Here is a 20,000-nt window from a genome sequence, read left to right as displayed (position 1 = left end):
AAATTACTGAAGATTCAGATGATGAGGAAGAATTGGTACAAAATATTGAAGATTCGGAAGAGGAGGAAAATTCTGATTCTTCTGATAGTGAAATGGAGGAAGAATTTTCGGGCATTTCCGTCCAAAACCGATTTAGTTTCTTGCCTGACGAAATGGAAGAATCAGAAGAGGATGAAGAATCAGAGGTAGAGGAAGAAAAATCAGAGGAAGAGGAAGAATCAGAACAAATTACTGAAGATTCAGATGATGAGGAAGAATCGGAAAAAAATACGGAAGATTCAGAAGAGGAGGAACAATCAGAACAAAATACTGAAGTTTCAGTAAGTGATGAGGAATCAGAGGAAGAAGAAGAATCAGGGGAAGAATCAGAGGAAGAGGAATCAGAAGAAGAGGAAGAATCAGAAGAGGAAGAATCAGAGGAAGACGAAGAGTCAGAGGAAGAAGACTCAGACGAAGAAGAAGAATCGGAGGATGAAGAAGAATCCGAGGAAGAGGATGAAGATTCAGACGATAAGGAAGAATCGGAACAAAATTCTGAAGATTCAGAAGTGGATGAAGATACAGAAAAAGAGGATGAAAAAACCGAAGGCGGCCCCTGCAAAGGCAAAGGTCATCATCTGCCAAAACAAGAGCGTGCTAAAGGAATGCCCCGCAGAGGATTCCAGGGTCGTCAAAAGCCTAAAAGACAAAATCCAGGACCAAAAAAGACCGCCAAGAAGGACACAAAGGCCAAGAACCGAAATAAGCAACATGTTGAAAAACAGCCCAAGATGCACATTCCCAGGAACCAGTTCCAGAGGAACAGAAGGATGGTGTAAATCTGACGCGTCTTGCTTGGAGGATGCTTGGACCAGCTTACAAGGCTGGCTTTGCAGAAAGGAATAGCTGAGCTGCTTCTAGTATGCAATGTTCCCTGGTGGGGTCGTACAGGGGCTTCGTTAGGTGAACAAAAGGTCGGATATCTAGGTCTATTTTTTCGGATACTAACCTTCGGGTGGTTCTAGGGGAATAACCTAGAAGACCGGCTATGCAGAGGGAAAACGCTCGGCTTTTTCTACTATGCAGTCAAGTCCTTATAGGATGGCCCAAGAGAGTTCCTCTACTAAAAAAAAAAAAAGAAAAAAAAAAGGACTTGTAAATCCAAAAAAATTGTAAAAGCTAAAAAATCTAAAAATGAATGATAAAAAAAAGATTAAAAATGGTATAAATATCCAAAAAAAATACTTAAAAAATTCAAAAAATCCAAAAAAATACAAAAAATTAAAAAATCCAGAAAAAACTAGAAACAAAAATAAAAGGTGAAAAAAAATCTCCCCCCAAAATAAGAAAAAACAGAAAAGCAGAAAAATATAATAAGAAAGAAAGTAGGGGAAGAGGGTCGTGGGAACCAAACCTGCAAAAATGAGATGGCCAAACCCACCTGATGAACCCTTTGGTAAGGGCGAAACCCTTAGGTCTTTCACAGTAGTAGTAGTAGTAGTAGTAGTAGTAACAACATTATATTTATATATATATATATATATATATATATATATATATACATATATATATATATATATATATATATATATATACATGATAAATTTTGCAGATTTACACATGATTTTCATATTCAAATAAACCATATATTTTTTTATACATCAATGTCTGGATTCTCTTAACGACCTGGGGATTAGAGCCCCAGGCGAAATCACACAAAGACAAGAGCTTGTGACCAGCCGGGTAAGTTACTGTTTATACAAGCTTCCCAGACAAGGATTCGACTCCCGGCCGGTAACAAGCTCTTGTCTATGCGTGATTTCGCCTGGGGCTCTGATCCCTAAGTCGTTAAGAGAATCCAGACATTATTATATCAAGAATATGTGGCTTATTTGAATATATATATATATATATATATATATATATATATATATATATATATATTTGTCATGTCAAGGGCCTCAATATTTCAGATAGGTTTACTGAGGGGAATACATTTATCACTACTCTTCCCAAAATTATCGGGGCCAACTGTCTCCCTCTTCAGGTGAGTCGACATACTTGAAGAGGGAGGCAATTGCTCCCCCGCCCCCCCCCCCCAACCCTTCTGAAGGATGATAGATTAATACATTTGGTACTTTCCTGTTATTGCCCCACCACTAATTTCGTGATATTAACATTATTACTTTTTCCACATTTTTTAAATTTCATTTCTGAACAGTTTTTCTATTTTTCTTTTTCAGATAAAACAAGCCCACAAATGGATAATTTAAAATGGTTAAAAGAGGTTGGAATCATGCATTGTTATTATTATTATTATTACTAGCCGAGCTACAACCCTAGTTGGTAAAGCAAGATGCTATGAGCCCAAGGGCTCCAACAGTGAAAATGTGCAAATGGGCACTCAATGAATCTAGGAGGAAACGTGAATGGGTGGCGTTGTTCTAAAAGGGACTGTAGAAGAAAAAGGAGTATGAACGAATATTTGGCTTGTTATATCAAGGCTGCCTTTTGAGGATATAACTCTTCGTTTATTCATGGGCGTATGAGCTGACTTTAATAGAATAATGCGAGAGAGAACTTGGAATAAATAAAAACACAACGGTTGACTGGAACAATTACATGCGAGAGGTATGTCTTTGGAAGCTTCTTAGATATCCTGATGTAATTGGAGGACCAGGTATGAGCTAATGATGGGGGGTTTCGGGGAGACTATATGTCTACCTGTTGAATCACCAACAGCCAATGCCTCGCCACCCTTGGCTCTAGCTTGGGTGGAGAGGCGGCTTGGGCGCTGATCAAATCTGTATATGGTCAGTCTCAGGGGCACTGTCACTGTCCATTGCCTCTGCCATTCATGAGTGACCTTTAAACCTTTGAATTTAATTACGAGTTCTCTTGCTTGAGAGTACACTTGGGCACACTATTCTATCTTATTTCTCTTCCTCTTGTTTTGTTAAAGTTTTTATAGTTTATATAGGAAATAGTTATCTTAGTGATGTTACTGTTCTTAAGATATTTTATTTTTCCTAGTTTCCTTTCATCACTGGGAAATTTTCCCTGTTGGGGCCCGTGGGCTTATAGCATCCTGCTTTTCTAACTACGGTTGTAGCTTAGCAAGTAGTAATAATAATAATAAAAATAATAATAATAATAATAATAATAACAATAATAAAAATAATAATTATCATCATTATTATTTTAATGATGTTTCTGTTCTTAAAATATGTTATATTTCCTTGTTTCCTTTCCTCACTGGGCTATTTTCAATGTTCGAGCCCCTGGGCTTATAGCATTCTGGTTTTCCAACTAGGGTTGTAGCTTAGCAAGTAATAATAATAATAATAATAATAATAATGATAATAATAATAATATATGAAGCGACACTAGGATTACTGAGACATCACGAGAGAGAGAACATTCCTCCTGTATTAATTGAATCCTACAGAGCCATGAGAAAGGTGTTACACTATTGCTTCAGGAGGAAATTCTCTTAACGCACAAATAAATGAAAAGAACTGACAGCTTCAGAGACGCAGAGCCCTTTTGTCTTTGACACAGAGGCTGCTTGAAGTGGAATTCACTCCGCAAAGAAATATATTGAATGCTATAAATTCTAGATCTATGATTAGCAAACTTTAGAGGTTGGTTTTCTATGTGGGATGCGAGAGAAGAAATGTAAAATAAAATGATGGGAGATCATAGTTAACAATGGAAAAAAACGTTGTATAGACACATACAGAAATATATATATATTTATATATATATATATATATATATATATATATATATATATATATTTATATATATATATATATACATATATATATATATATATTATATATATATATACATATATATATATATATATATATATATATATATACATATATGTGTGTGTGTGTCTGTGCACGTGTATATGTATGCATGCACATGAAAGTGTGTACATATATATATATATATATATATATATATATATATATATATTATATATATATATATTATATATATATATATATATATATATATATATATATATATACTTTATATATGTATGTATATAAATATATATTCTATAATATATATAAATTATATATATATATATATATATATATATATATATATATATATATATAATTTCACAGTAACTCATCAGCCCCATGTTGTGAGATTACACTTCTCCACAAAAAGACATGAGAAAAATTTAACTACCTTGAAAATAAAAAACGAAATTACTTAAATGATGATATTATATATATATATATATATATATATATATATATATATATATATATATATATATATAAATATATATATATATATATATATATGTATGTATATACATATATATATATATATATATATATATATATATTTATATATATATGTATATAATATATATATATATATATATATATATATATATATATATATATATATATAGAGAGAGAGAGAGAGAGAGAGAGAGAGAGAGAGAGAGAGAGATTTAATATAATCCATCCATGGTCCCTGCCAGAAAAAAAAAAAGGAAAGAAGGTAAAAAGACAAGTCTTCACCGTACCCCATAATTACATGCAAAACACGAAACCAAAAGCCTCAAAAACTCTCGAATGATCTTTCCTCTCCTTCAAAAGTCCACAACTAGTCCATGGGAAATAGCTTTTTAGGTCAAACAAATTGCAATATTTTGTTTCATTGCATGAACATGTTATATGGACTCTTAGAAACACCATATCAAAAATGGGACAAATTCGGCCATTTTGAAGTTGTGAAAATCACACTTTTAACGTTTTTGGAGGGTACATTTTTCCATATATTCCCGTTTTTCTCCAAAACGGTTCATCGTACGGGTAAGAGGTATTGGTACAAAATCGATAGAGAAATAAATTCTACACATGTTTGTTTCTATAAGTATTTACCCTAAAACTGAAAGTTTTTGCGCAAACAATCCCGGAATTGGAATACACACATTTTGGAGAAACTGAAAAAATTGACTTTGTACTCACATTTACCTGAATATCTCTTAAACTACTAACTTTACGGTAAAATGTCATAAAATTGCTCATTTAGAGTGAAGATTATTCTTTATTTTGGCGTATTTACTTTCCATTATATCTTTATATTTTGCAAAAGAAACACACTCACACACAAATAGACACAATTTTAATTCATGCAAAACAGATGAAAATAGAAGGTTCAGTAAAAACAAATCGCAATAGTTTATTCTATGCACGAATGTGTCATTTGGACTCTTTGGAACACCACAGTAAATAATATGACAAATTCGGCCATTTTGAATTTGAGTAATTCCATATTCAAAATGGCGACCGTTCTCACTGTTTGAACTGACGTATCTTAAATTTCCGCTTTTTAATGCCTGCATGGCCGATAACAGAATATTTTGTTAGCACGAAGCAAGCTTCTGCCACTTCATTGCGGATAATGTTGACCACAATACAGTAACAATTACTGGAAAGGACACTTATCATGGCATGGGTCTGATGTGTGCAGTCACACCATCAGTAGGCACATCTCAAACAGTCATTCGGAATTCAGAATATCTTAAGACCAAGCCAAAAAGTATTGCATTAAAAAGGTGTAGAAAACTTGGAAAAGTGGGAGACATGTTGAACTACAAAACAGTATCGTCCATTGTCCATGATGACATCAGAGAACATCTTGATACCCTTTGGAAGATTTCATTTCCTTATAAATGCAACAGGCCAGGATGGTCCGGCTTTATGCAGACCATTACCCGAGGTAGCCAATTAGGAAAAGCATCCTTCCACTTCTTACCAATGGTCGACTTGGATCCAAACAATTTAAGCTGTATCTTTACTACCCTGATGTTTGTAAATGACGAGTACATGAAACACAACATATCGCCTGTCATCACATTTGATCAACCCTTGTGGCTCAAGGCAAGGCATATCATCAGCCATGAAAACCAACTCAAACATATTGTTCTCATCCTAGGGCCATTTCATACCTTAATGAGCTTCCTGGACACTATGGGTCACATCATGAAAGATAGTGGACTGAGAACACTACTGGACCTTGTGTATGGGCCCAACACTGTCAACCATATGCTGACTGGAAAGGCATATGAGCGAGCAGTACGTGGCCACTTCTTAGTTGATGCTGCTTTGAATGTATCAGTGGTCAAGAAAGCATCAGATCATGAGGCCACTCAGAATTCAATAGATGGAGCAGTACAGAAGTTTGACAAAGTTCTTCGATCAACAGAAACATAAGTGGAAACTGAAGACTAGGACATATTGGCAGAGATATTCAGGATCAGCTACAACAGAGCCCAAATGGAAAATTATGGGTTCAGTACATGGAGATGATGGATATCCTGTGATCTGCACTCAGAGGTCAAAGAACCAGCCAGACAACATTGTACTTCAGGGCACTACATAGAATGCTTCCATTTATTGCTGCCTCTGGACACAAAAACTACACAAAATCAGCACATCTATTCCTCCAGGACATGGTGGACCTACAGAAAACAAATGAGAAACTATATGACCAACTTAATGAGTCTGGTTTGTTCTTCATTGGAGATCAGACAGATACTGGGCTGGGTTAGCACCAGATCTTGTTATTGAGCAGGTGTTAATGAAATCCATAAAGTCAACAGGAGGCTTAACACATGGACGAGGTATGGATGAATTCCAACGAACAAAATGGTTACAAGCCATGCCAGTCTTTGCTCAGATAAGTGATGAAGTAAGGAGTGTCCAGGAGAAGACTGGCACTGAAAGAAACAAAGACTTGACTGAATCCAGAGGGATGAGAGATCAGGAGGATCCTTCAAAGATTTTCCTGTACCTAGAACAACATAGTCCTTTCACAGAAAATGAGTATTTGTACAACATTATTTCAGGATTATCCGCACCACAGTCAAATGCTCACCTTGCCAAATATTTTGGGAACAATATAATAAAAAATGATGGAAGACCAAAATGCAGCAAACTATATCTTCAGAAAGAAACACCAAATCAAGACAATGGGTCAGAAGATAGTAACAGATGGAGTTGAAGTGCAGGTAGATCCTCAAGCTCTATTTCAGCAGTTACTTGTGATAGCCAGTAATGCTGAAATCAGCTTAAGTGAAATCATGAGGTTTGAGCTCTCTGTATACCCACCATCACTGTTCACAAGCAATGAACTTCCTCGAAGTGCCACCAAATCTGTTTGCAGATGCCATATCAAAATCCACTATAAGTCAAGCTGAGTCCATCCCTGATGCTGAATGTTCTGTTTTTGATGGTGGATCCTTGCTTCAACGCATCAAATGGATTGCAGGAGAAACATATGAAGATATTGCATCCAAATATGTTGTTCTTTTCAAGAGAAATAGCTATCCTATTGTTATCTCTCGATGGATATAGCAATTGTCGTCGTCGTCGGCGCCCACTCGTGTCCGAGTATTGGGTTCTGTCGTTAGCCATCAGCCTCCTATCTATGGGGTGGGTGCTTGTGTCTGATGTGGCTGTTAAGTCCTAGTCTGTGGTGGAAGAGTCGCGGACAGTGTTCACAAGGGAGGGTAGGTGGTGGGCGGGGCTGTTCTAATCGCTCTCTCCTTCTTCTCCTCCTAGCCTCCTCATTTTGTCTCCTCCTCTCCTCGAAGTCCACGGTGCCATGGTGTACTGTACTCCTCCAGGTTTTCCTGTCCCTGGCTGTTTCTTCCCATGAGGAAGGATCGATGTCAGTTAGAGCCAGGGTGCGCTTTAGTTGATCTTTATAGCGCATTTTCGGGGCTCCTCGTGGTCTGGTGCCCTGGGTCAGTTCTCCGTAGAATATTTTCTTTGGGAGCCTAGATGGATCCATCCTATGCACGTGTCCTATCCAGCGGAGGCGGTGGTGGATGATGGTGGCCTCCACGCTGGTCAGCGAGGCACGTTCTAAGACTTCAATGTTGGTGGTGTGGCTCTCCCAGGGGATTTTCAAGATCTGCCTCAGTTTCATTTGTTGGAAGCGTTCTAGGTTTTTAATATCGTTTCTATATAGCGTCCATGTTTCACATGCATACAGGAGCGTGGAGAGGACTACTGCCCTGAACACCATTATTTTGGTGGTCATTGTCAGTGCGTGGTTGTTAAATACGCAGCAGTTGAGTCGGCCAAAGGCGGAGTGGGCTGCCCTGATCCTGTTCTCCACGTCCTTTTTGCTTGTGGGAGCTGATGTTAGGATGCTCCCTAGGTAAGAGAACTGGTCCACCTGTTCTAACGGTTGGTCATTCACTGTGGTATTGAAGTTGGGGAGCATCAGTCCTGGTGGATGTTGGACGAGGGTCTTGGTTTTATCTGTGTTGACTTGCATCCCAAAACGTTCGTAGGCAGAGTTGTATGCATCAGCTAACGACTGCAGGTCCTCTGCCGTCTGACCTGGGGTGGCATTGTCGTCAGCATACTGTAGTTCTCGCACTCCACACAAGGTGGTCTTGGTTCTGGCGTGGAGTCCGGCGAGGTTGAAAGCGCCTCCATCCATGCGGAAACGTAGGTCGACTGAGGGTGTGTCTGGGGGAATCTCGTTGAGCATTGCTGCGGTGTATAGCGAGAAACACGTTGGGGCCAGAACACAGCCCTGCTTCAGGCTGCCGTTGATGGGGAATGGGTCTGAAAGAGAGTTCTGGTGGCAGACTCTCCCAACCATTCCATCATGGAGGGCACGCACTAGCTTGACAAAATCGGGTGGGCAGCCATATCTTTTGAGGACAGCCCACATGGCAGGTCGAGGTACTTTGTCGAAGGCCTTTTTCAAATCCCAGAAGATGAACATTATGGGCTGTTGTTGTTTGAGGCTCTTCTCTTGTAGTTGTCGCGCACAGAAGATCATGTCTATGGTCCCGCGGGAAGGTCGAAAGCCGCACTGGGACTCTGGCAGGACGTCTTCTGCAAGAATAAGGAGGCGGTCAAGGAGAATCCGAGCGAAAATCTTACTCGCGATGCTTAGTAGCGATATTCCCCGGTAGTTGTTACAGTTCTCTCTGTCTCCCTTCTTGAAGATGGTAACGATGTTTGTATCGCGGAAGTCACTGGGGAGGGTCTTGGTCTCCCATATTTTCAGTATAAGGAGCATCAAACGGTTCCTCAAACCGGGGCCACCGTGGGTGAGGAGCTCCAACGGGATGTTGTCTGGCCCTGGGGCTTTGCTGGGCTTCATGCGCTGCAGGGCCTTGTTGAAGTCATGAAAGGAGGGTGGTAGTGCCATCCAGTGACGGACAGGATGCTGCGGGGTCATTCGCAGGAGATCGTCTGGGGTGTCTGCTTGGTCATTGAGGAGGTTCTCAAAGTGAGACTTCCACCTGGCCAGGATGCCCTCGCTGTCGGTGATGGTCATGGCCCCATCTGCGTCCTTCAGGCTGCCCACTGATGACAGTGTGGGACCGAATATTTCCTTTGTTGCTGCATAGAAGCTGCGCAGGTCACGTTGGTCAGCGGAACTCTGTATTTCTGCAGCTTTTCTTTGCCACCAGGTGTTCTGGGCTTCACGGATCCCTCTTTGGCAACCAGCTTCAGCCACCTTGTGAGCACATTTGTTAGCTGCTGTTGGTTGGTTTTCCAAAGTCAGGCGTGCTTGTCGTTTGGTTTCAATGAGAAGAGAGATGGTAGCATCATTCTCATCAAACCAATCCTGCACGGGCCATGGCGTTTCTGAGGGTGGTCCAGTGGTGCTCAACAGTGGCCGGACCCACGGGGTCTGCGAGGTGTTGTTCGCAGGCCTCCTTGTAGTTCTGTGCCACCTGTGGGTTGTGGAGCTTACTACAATCAAAGCGTTGGTGTGGTACGCTGTCAGGTGCCCTTCTGGGTGGTCGTAGGGTCGTCACGGAGAGTCGGGAGATGAGGAGTCTGTGGTCCGTCCAGCAGTCGTCCGCTCCGGGCATGGATCGGGTGATGCGATCGTCTCCTCAGTCTCTGGCTCTGGTCAGGACGTAGTCCAGGGTGTGCCAGTGTTTAGACTGTGGGTGTCTCCATGTGGTCTTTTGTCGTTTTGGTAACTGGAAGATGGTGTTGGTTACCACAAGTTGGTGTTCTGCACACAGACCCCTGTAGGAGTTGGCCATTGGCGTTGCAATTTCCAATGCCATGACGGCCGATGATTCCCTCCCACAGGCGATGGTCTTTGCCTACTCGGGCATTAAATTCGCCAAGCACAACGAGCTTGTCATTGGCGGGCACTGCCTGGATGGTGCGGTCGAGCTGGGTGTAGAAGGCAGCTTTGTCATCATCGGTTGAGGTCATAGTCGGGGCGTAGACAGAGATCAGGGTGAGGTGTCTGTCCCGTGTGATGGGAATGCGGAAAGTCATCAGGCGCTCACTGATGGCCTTGGGAGTGAGGTTGTGCTGCTGCACTAGCTGGGAACGGATGGCGAAGCCGACACCGTGGATGCGAGGCTCCTCTAGGGCCTTGCCTTTCCAGAAGATGGTGTAGCCTGTTCCAGCTTCCCTGATGTTGCCCTCTTCGGGTAGTCTGGTCTCGCTAAGAGCCGCCACATCAACATTGAAGCGGGCTAGCTCCTTGCAGACGAGGGCTGTATGTCGTTCCGGGCGGTTGGTGTTCGTCACGTCTTGGAGGGTGCGGATGTTCCACGCACCTAAGGTTAATATTTTTTTCTTGTTGTTTCGACCGCATTAATGGGATGTCCGCCAGCCGCGGTGAGCTGACCAGACGGGTTTGCCGTGTCCGATGTTTACCCCACCTTTTCTAGGGGCCTCCCCATGTGGGGTGGGCTGCGGTATCCTCAATAGGCCAGCCCAGTCACGGGTCCAGCTGCCGAACTCTGGTGTCACGGCACCGTCACCAGAGAGCGACTGAATCTTAGACTCGCCGCCTGAGTGCAGTCGTGGGCTAAGGGCTTCCAGCTATCCAGGCCTGCCCCCTTCACCCACGGTGCTGTCGCCTCAGGACTTGGTGGTGGTGAGGATGATGATGATGGTGAGAAAGAGATGAAGAAGGGTGGAGGAAACGACAGAATGCCAGTAGCTGGGTATATTGTTTTGGGTGGTCGTGGCTTTGCAACGGCCACGCACACACACTTGGCCTACACCGTTTTCACCGCGGCTCAAGACATATGAGACAGGCGGCTTCTCCGATGTTGGTTGCATCGGGCTGCCGGGTTCTTTTTATGTCCAGGCCCGCCTTGTTGCCTGCCCGACAGGAAGCTCCGCCGTTGGGGTCTTGTTTGGTTTGATTTTGGAGTTTTCCTTCTCCTAATATGCACAAACTAAATTAATCATGTTCAGCGTCTACGTCTATTAATATGTTAACACAAGTGCTAGTTTGACACTCCTCACAAAAATCTGTACAATATAACCCGTGTTTTTTGCATGAGCAGTGCTGAGTGCTTTGCATTTTCATCTGATTACTCTCAGCAAGGTATCAGGTGCAGGGCTGTTGTCCATCATGCAAGGAATTAAGTTTCTTCCATTTCTCTTCCGGCTCCAATCGTCAGGTTTAATATCACTGTTACCAAGCCAGAATTGTGTTTGATAATAAACCCGGAATGAGTGATACTTTGCTGCATCACTAGTAGGAGGCAGGTCTTTCACATTAACACTTCTCAAACTCTTGATGACTTTGCCCTGAAACTCTTTCTTTCTCAGGTCATCAAGCGTTGCACAATCACTGTTAGAGCTGTACATCTGAATAATTGCTCGTTCTCCTGCTATTTTTATTTCCTCGTGAGTTGAGCTGGGAGACAAGAATGGCACAGCACACTCGCAGAGAACACTTTGTTTTTTCAGTACAGCTCCCTTTCCTATTTTGTTTAACCTTGACGTGGTGTCACATCCACACAGAGCATGCATAAATGGCAAACACCTGCAGCATTCTTCACCGAGTCATGCACTAATTTCTCCAATGTTCCAAATGGGATGCTTCATATTGGATTTCTGTGATACCATGAACAGGGGCTGACTGGTAGACTTTATGTGATGACAGAGTAGCACCAAAATGTCAGTATCCTCTGCTATAACGTATGTTATCTTGCTAACTGCCATGTTAACTGCCTCTTGCACTATTAAAAAATCTGCATCTCCCTCTGCATGCTTTGTAGATACACCATGCTCCTTCAGAGTTTCAGACAGAAAGTTGATAAATCTCTGTTTGTTTTTATGGTTTGCTAGAAATGCCTCCTTAGTTCCAAAGGTAAAGAGTTTAGTGCATGTCAGGTGAGTCATATATATAGCAATACTGCATCGACAAAATATGACTCACCTGACACGCACTAAAGTCTTTACCTTTGGAACTAAGGAGGCATTTCTAGCAAACCATAAAAACAAACAGAGATTTATAGACTTTCTGTCTGAAACTCTGAAGGAGCATGGTGTATCTACAAAGCATGCAGAGGGAGATGCAGATTTTCTAATAGTGCAAGAGGCAGTTAACATGGCAGTTTTTTATTTATGTTATTTTCAAACACCGTCAAGAGCTAATCAATAATTTGATGTTTGTCATTTTAGTTAATCTTCTATATATTACAACCATTGTAAAACCCAAGTAAATTGCAAAGGTAATTTTCTTCTTGAAATATTAAGTGCAGCCTTCATTTCAACCAGGGGCCCACAAAGGTCACGGGTGAAAACTGATGTCTGCAGTAAATTCCTGGAGACCATGCTTTTTTGAGTAATATGTATATATATATATATATATATATATATATATATATATATATATATATATATATATATATATATTTAAAAGTGGAAATTTTAGAGGATACTTCCATTCACACAATGAGAACGGCCGCCATTTTTAATACGGAATTACGCAAACTCAAAATGGCCGAATATGTCATATTATTTACTGTAGTGTTCTAAAGAGTCCAAATGACACATTCGTGGATAGAATAAAGTATTGCAATTTGTTTTACTGAACTTTCTATTTTCATCTGTTTTCCATGAATTAAAATGATGTATATTTTTGTGTATGTGTTTCTTTTGCAACAATATCAAGATATAATGAAAAGTATATACGTCAAAATAAAGAAAAATCTTCACTCTAAAGGAGCAATTCTATGGCATTTTACCGTAAAGTTAGTAGTTAAGGAGATATTTAGGTAAATGTGAGTACAAAGTCGATTTTTTCAGTTTTTCCAAAATGTGTGTATTCCAATTCCGGGCTTGTTTGCGCAAAAAAATTTCCATTTTAAGGTAAATACCTATGGAGACAAACATGTGTAGAATTTAATTTTCTATCGTTTTTGTACCCATACCTCTTACCCGTACGATGAACCGTTTTGGAGAAAAACGGGAAAATATGGAAAAATGTACCCTCCGAAAACGTTAAAAGTGTGATTTTCACAACTTCAAAATGGCCGAATTTGTCCCATTTTGGATATGGTGTTCCTAAGAGTCCATATAATATGTTCATGCAATAAAACAAAATATTGCAATTTGTTAGACTAAATAACCTTTTTTGGCCTATTTCCCATGGACTAATTCCCGGGGTATGGAGTTTCCTACACTCCCTCGGTTTTGTCAACGGTCTAGGTATATCCCTAGAGTCCTAGACCGTGGTTTTGTCTAGTTTCAAACATGTTCCCCTTACCAAAACAGTTTGTTGCCACTTGAGATTAAAGAGACTATTAACGCCCTGTTTGCAGTGGCTGGACTTGAATAGCGAAAACCCTTCAACAACAAACTATTTTTTTTTTATTAAATAATAATCTATATAATTTCTATACGAAGGGTAAACAAACTTATTTTGTTCAGCTTGTTTTCGATAGAATATGTACGGACCACCGCACCTGTTGATATCCAAACCACTTTACAACGCTGCAGAGCGCTTTTCACAAAAGGTAGGGCGCGGATAGGAAACTCTTTTAAAATCAAATGTTTTCATGCAGGGCTTTACTCCATTGTCGACGATTTTATCACTTCTATTTTACATTTCTTTCATCTCCTGGAAAAAAAAGATTTATACAAAAACAACTGTAAAAACATTGCCATCGAGGTGTATAATTCTGGATAGGCCTAGTCTTTGATAGCCTGAATGTGTATGAGAGATTGAGAGGTCTTTGTGTGGGATACATGTGTTTGATGTCTTCTTTCGTGTGATTGCATGTGGATGGAATCTGTTTGTGTCGATTGATGTTTGTGGAAAGAATGTTTTGGCTGAGTGAATAGAAGAGACACCGTGAATATTCTTTTCGGATTTACAGTTGTTCCATTAATAGTAATGAAATTCCTAGGAATGAGAATGTTGATTGTATATAGTTATATCTTTGATGAAAGAGGGTTTTTGTTATTTTCAAAACCAAGCAGATAACACTATGGCACCTTGAATATCATAGTGAATACTACAGTTCTGATAATATAGCTAAAATTCACGGAACAAACAATGTATATTATTTTCAATTGAGACCGAGTGAAATCATATTTATTTTTTCCTTTATAACATATTACATAAACCACATAGACAATACTGCTCTGATGATAATTTGAACATCACTGATAAAACAACTTCGTTATTTGTAATTGATGGATTGATTTCAATCAATCAATCAAGGGCTACAACCAGGAAAGCAACCCAGTGAGGAAAGGAAGTAATGAAATAGAAAATAAACTACAAGTAATGAACGTTAAAATAGACCAGCCATTTCTGAACTATAATACGAGAAATGTCAATATGTTCAACAGTGAAGCATTTACAAAGAAAATTGACCTTCTGATTATGAAGATAATTTCATAATGTAATCATAGCTGGATTAAAACTTCTACAATACTGTGTAGTATTGAGCTCTATGATAGAGTAAGAATGACATTTAGAATTTTATACCTATTACTACGAACAGGATAGTAAGCTGGAGAGATCTAATTGCAATGCCTAGTCAGAATTATGAAAAATCTTATCTAACGTGTATACAGAACTGACAGAAAAATGGTGCCACACTCTAATACCCAAATTATGAATGAGAAACTTGATAGAGCGCAAGTTTCTATCCAACAAATTCAGACGAGAGTCAGCAGCTGAAGACCAGACAGGAAAACAATACTCGAATCAAGGGAAAATGAAAGTGTTGAAACTTTTCCTCAAGATAGACTGAGCACCGAAAATGTCAAAGACTTTCCATATTAGTCATTTTTTTGTTCAATTAAAATATCCAAATAAGTGGATATATTAAAAAAAAATAAGTGGATATATTAAAAAAAAATAAGTGGATATATTAAAAAAAAAAGTGTTTCATGATAAAGTTTCACTTAAAAGTATTATTGTACAGTATCAAACCTTTGACCAAAGTGAACCTCTTTCGATGCATGTGAATTTGAAAGCATTAGGAATACGCAGATAAAAAATCAAGATTTATTCCATTAGAAGGTATTTTCGTCTTTTTATGATTTCGTCCAACGCCATACATTAAACAAATATCAGGAATAAAAATAACGATATATTCAAATGATATCAAACTATATCCTAGAAGACAGGAAACGTTTAGAAAATAATACGGCTAGAGAGTTATGAAAATATATAGTATGCTTATTCTAAAGAGGCTGGAGAGAAAGATAGATGAAAATCTGAGAGATGAACAAGCAGGATTTAGAAAGGTAGAAGTTGTACTGACCAAATTTCCATTTTGAGACATGTACAGCAATGCGTAGAATATAGGAATTCAGTTTTGATGGCATTTGTGGACTATGGAAAGGCCTTTGATAGTGTGCACCGGCCAATTTTGTGGCGAGTCCTGCGTTATTATGGAATTCCTCTTAAATATGTGAATTTGATTAAGTCTGTTCATGAGCATAGCAAGCGCAAGTTAATGTTAATGGAGTCTTATCAAATGAATTTCCAGTGAACAGCGTAGTACTCCAATAGAATGTGTTGTCACCTACGTTGTTTATCCTCCTCATGGATTTTGTAACGCGTAGAACAGTCGGAGATGACGGGGAAAGAATTGGACTGGATTGGTGATAGAAAATTAACAGACTTAGAATATGCTGATGATGCTTGTTAGCAGATCACCACACGATTTGCAATGGAAGATGAAATATCATTGGAAGGAGAAAGGATTAATGCGGTAGAATTATTTAAGTATTTAGGAACTAAGATCTCTAATATAGGGTTTTTAAAATTAGAGTTTAGTGAAAGATTGAAAAAAGCATATCAGACAAAGGCTAGGTTAAGTAAAATTTGGAAATCAAATCGCCTGAAATTATATATAAAATCAGGCTATATATCAGTTTAGTGAGATCGGTGTTACTCTATGGACATGAGTCATAGCATGACAATGAAAAAATCTCCAATAAATTTAGTAGATTTGAGAACAAAGCCCTCAGAAGGATATTGGGAGTTAAATGGCAAGACAGGCTTAGAAATGAAACTATAATAGAGATTACTCGAGTGCCATATGTGGATGAGATCATGATGAGGGGTAGATGATAGTTTGGGCCCCAAGAGAGATTAGTTCACCAAACGTTCAGCTAGGTTCCACAAGGCACTAGAAGAGTTGAAAGACCTAGGCCTACGTGGCCGAGGACTATGAACAAATGAATTGAGAAGTAAGGAATTAAGAGTTCAAGATAGAGACGATTGGCAAAATCTAACCAAGGCCCTTTGCGTCAATAGGCGTAGGAGATGATGATGATGAGAGAGTTATTGAGTCCTTTGACTAACAGACAGTAGCCTACTAATTGGATCCCTCTCTCTCGTTACGGCTCATTCTTCTTTTGCCTACACATACAACGAATAGTGTGGCCTATTAATTTCACATGCTCTTCTTTCCTCATACCCTTAACAACATTGAGATTACCAAAGAATTCTTCTTCCCTTAAGGGATTAACTACTGCACTGTATTTGTTTAGTTGCTACTTTCCTCTCTGTAAGGGTAGATGAGACTCTAGCTATGGTAAGCAGCTCTTATAAGAGAAGGACACTCCAAAATCAAATCATTGTTCTCTAGTCTTAGGTAAGGCCATAGCCTCTGCACCATTATCTTCCAATGTCTTGGGGTAGAGTTCTCTTGCTTGAGGGTACACTCGTGCACACTATTTAATCTTATTTGTCTTCCTCTGATATTTTTTTTTTTTGGACGTTTTTATTGTTTATATATGAAATATTCATTTCAATGTTGTTACTGTTGTTAAAATATTTTATTTCAATTGTTCATCACTTCTCTTGTAGTTTATTTATTTCCATATTTCCTTTCCTCACTGTGCTATTTTACCTGTTAGAGCCCTTGGGCTTATACATCCTACTTTTCTAAGTAGGGTTGTGGCTTAGCAAGAAATAATAATAATAAAAACAACAGAAACAAAACATTACTATCAGTTGACCGTCTCCCTCTCTCTCTCTCTCTCTCTCTCTCTCTCTCTCTCTCTCTCTCTCTCTCTCTCTCTCTCTCTCTTGTTTATAAGTAATCGAAGGGAGGGTCAATTGCATTTCCCCAAGTCCTATTAAATCACGTGTTTACCGAGATAATCGTTGAGCAAATCGATGGTTTACTGGGATTAACTTCAGTCAGGAGTCCCTAAACACAAAATAGTGGCACTGCGATATATTGTAAATTTTTATGTAAATGTATAACCTTCCAAAATAAGAAAATTACGATGATATAAGTATTTTATGTCTCACATAGTTGTGAATCTGATATTAAAAAGAAATGGTTTAACGATTGAATCCGAAGACAACAAAAATTACATCACTATTAAACAATAACAACAACAACAACAACAATAATAATAAAATTAGTAATAACATCATCAACAACTAGAATATTATAGTAATGATATCAGCAACAACAACAACAACAACAACAACAATAATAATAATAATAATAATAATAATAATAATAATAATAAATTACTGAAAATACATTCCTGAACCAAATATTTGCCTGTAAGTGTCTTGGATTATCTACAACTGGTAATCTCCAGCAGAGGAAGATTATATTCATATATTGCAAGATCTCAGCTGTAACTGACGCTCACGAGTTCCGAGATGAAGTTATAATTAGATCTGGAGTCACACTTGACAAATGGGGAGTGTCGAACTTACTCCCCTCCCATGTCTCCTTATGAGAGACTGCTGATCTTCGGTCCTTGTGGGATTTCATCTAATAACTCATGCGATTTTACTGTTCAGTTAATGACATTATTATTATAATCATCATCATCATCATCATCAACATCATTAATATTATCCTTTCTAATAGCTCATGCTATTTTACTCTTCAATTGTTATTATTATTATTATTATTATTATTATTATTATTATTATTATTATTATTATTATTATTATTATAATAATAGCAATAATAATAATAATAATAATAATAATAATATTATTATTATTATTATTATTATTATTATAATAATAGCAATAATAATAATAATAATAATAATATTAATAATATTATTATTATTATTATTATTATTATTATCATTATTATTATTATCACCTAAGCTACAACTCTAGTTGGAAAAGCAGGATGCTATAAGCCCAAGGGCTCCAACAGGAAAACATAGCCCAAGGAAAGGGAATAAGGAAATAAATTAACTACAAGGGAAGCAATGTACAATTAAAATAACATTTTAAGAACAGAAGCAACATTAAAATAGATCTTTCTAAAATAAACTATTAAAAGATACCATGTCAGCGTGTTCAACATAAAATCATTCGTTGCAAGTTTGAATTTTTGAAATTCCACCGATTCAATTACCCGACAAGGAATATCATTCCACAACTTAGTCTGTTGTTATGATATCAAAGAGTTGTTTTTATTATAATGCATTAGTTATTACTAATACTATAATATAGTGAATTATATTGTGAATTATTTTTTTCTATATGTAATTATTTACAATAATTGGCAACTTATATTTTACCATACTTTCATTCATCCAAGCTGTCTTTTTTTTTTTTTTTTGTATATTATAATTCCATTTTGATAATTTCATCACTATTTCGCCATACTTCTTTACCTCATATAACTTTTCTTCTTCTTTAATGGAACATTATATCCTAACATATGATGCTTTTGCTAGAAAAAAACCCAAGAAATATATCCTTTCCACTAGGATATAGAAAAGATGACTGAAATAAAGCCTCATATGATCACTAACTAATAATGAAAAATTGTGAACAAGTTTGGCATTTCCTGCTTAGTATCATTGAGATTAATAATGATGTTACAAGGAAAGAATATTTATTTCAACCATGGAACAAATTTCTAAAAATATAAATCGCATGCAAACCCATAAATGTGCATATTACCTAAATTTACACAATGTGTATCATATACATTCATTCAGATTCCTATTTAATTATTCAGGAGTATTATTCAATCAAAATCCACAATAATGGACATGACCAAACACTATTTTAAAAGAATTCCATACAAAATATTTTTAGAAAATACAGCATTCACTCATAAAAAATCATTGTGGATTTTCATTTGATATCTGCGGTCAAAACAAAGTAATTCATCATAGCTACAATAAAAATACTATAACTTGTGCATATCCACTCTCACAGTTTTATATATACAATATATATCTATATGTTATATCATATATTGTATATTATATAGTAAAATCATATATATTTTGTATTATACATTATATATCATACACGCACACGCGCAGGCTCACACACACAAGCACACACACACACACACCCACACACACACACACACACACATATATATATATATATATATATATATATATTATATATAATTTATATATATATATAATTTATATATATATATATGTATATATATATATATATATATATATATATATATATATATATGTGTGTGTGTGTGTGTGTGTGTGTGTGTTAGTAACTTTGCCAAGTCACTAGCTACCAAGAAGTGCAATATACAGCGGAACTTTTTCCTTAAAGTAGTACCCATCATTTAAAAGAATAAGAAGTCGGTTAACGCTTATTCTTTACTTGTAACTATATATTATTTTAACAAACTATGTCAAATTCCTGTTACCCCATTTACGGCACAATTACCCATATAAATCTAAAATGGTGAACTAAGAACAAAATTAAAATCTTGTGACTAG

Source organism: Palaemon carinicauda, chromosome 9, assembly GCF_036898095.1.
Source record: "Palaemon carinicauda isolate YSFRI2023 chromosome 9, ASM3689809v2, whole genome shotgun sequence".
Classification (NCBI taxonomy): domain Eukaryota; kingdom Metazoa; phylum Arthropoda; class Malacostraca; order Decapoda; family Palaemonidae; genus Palaemon; species Palaemon carinicauda.
This window is presented reverse-complemented; position numbering follows the sequence as displayed.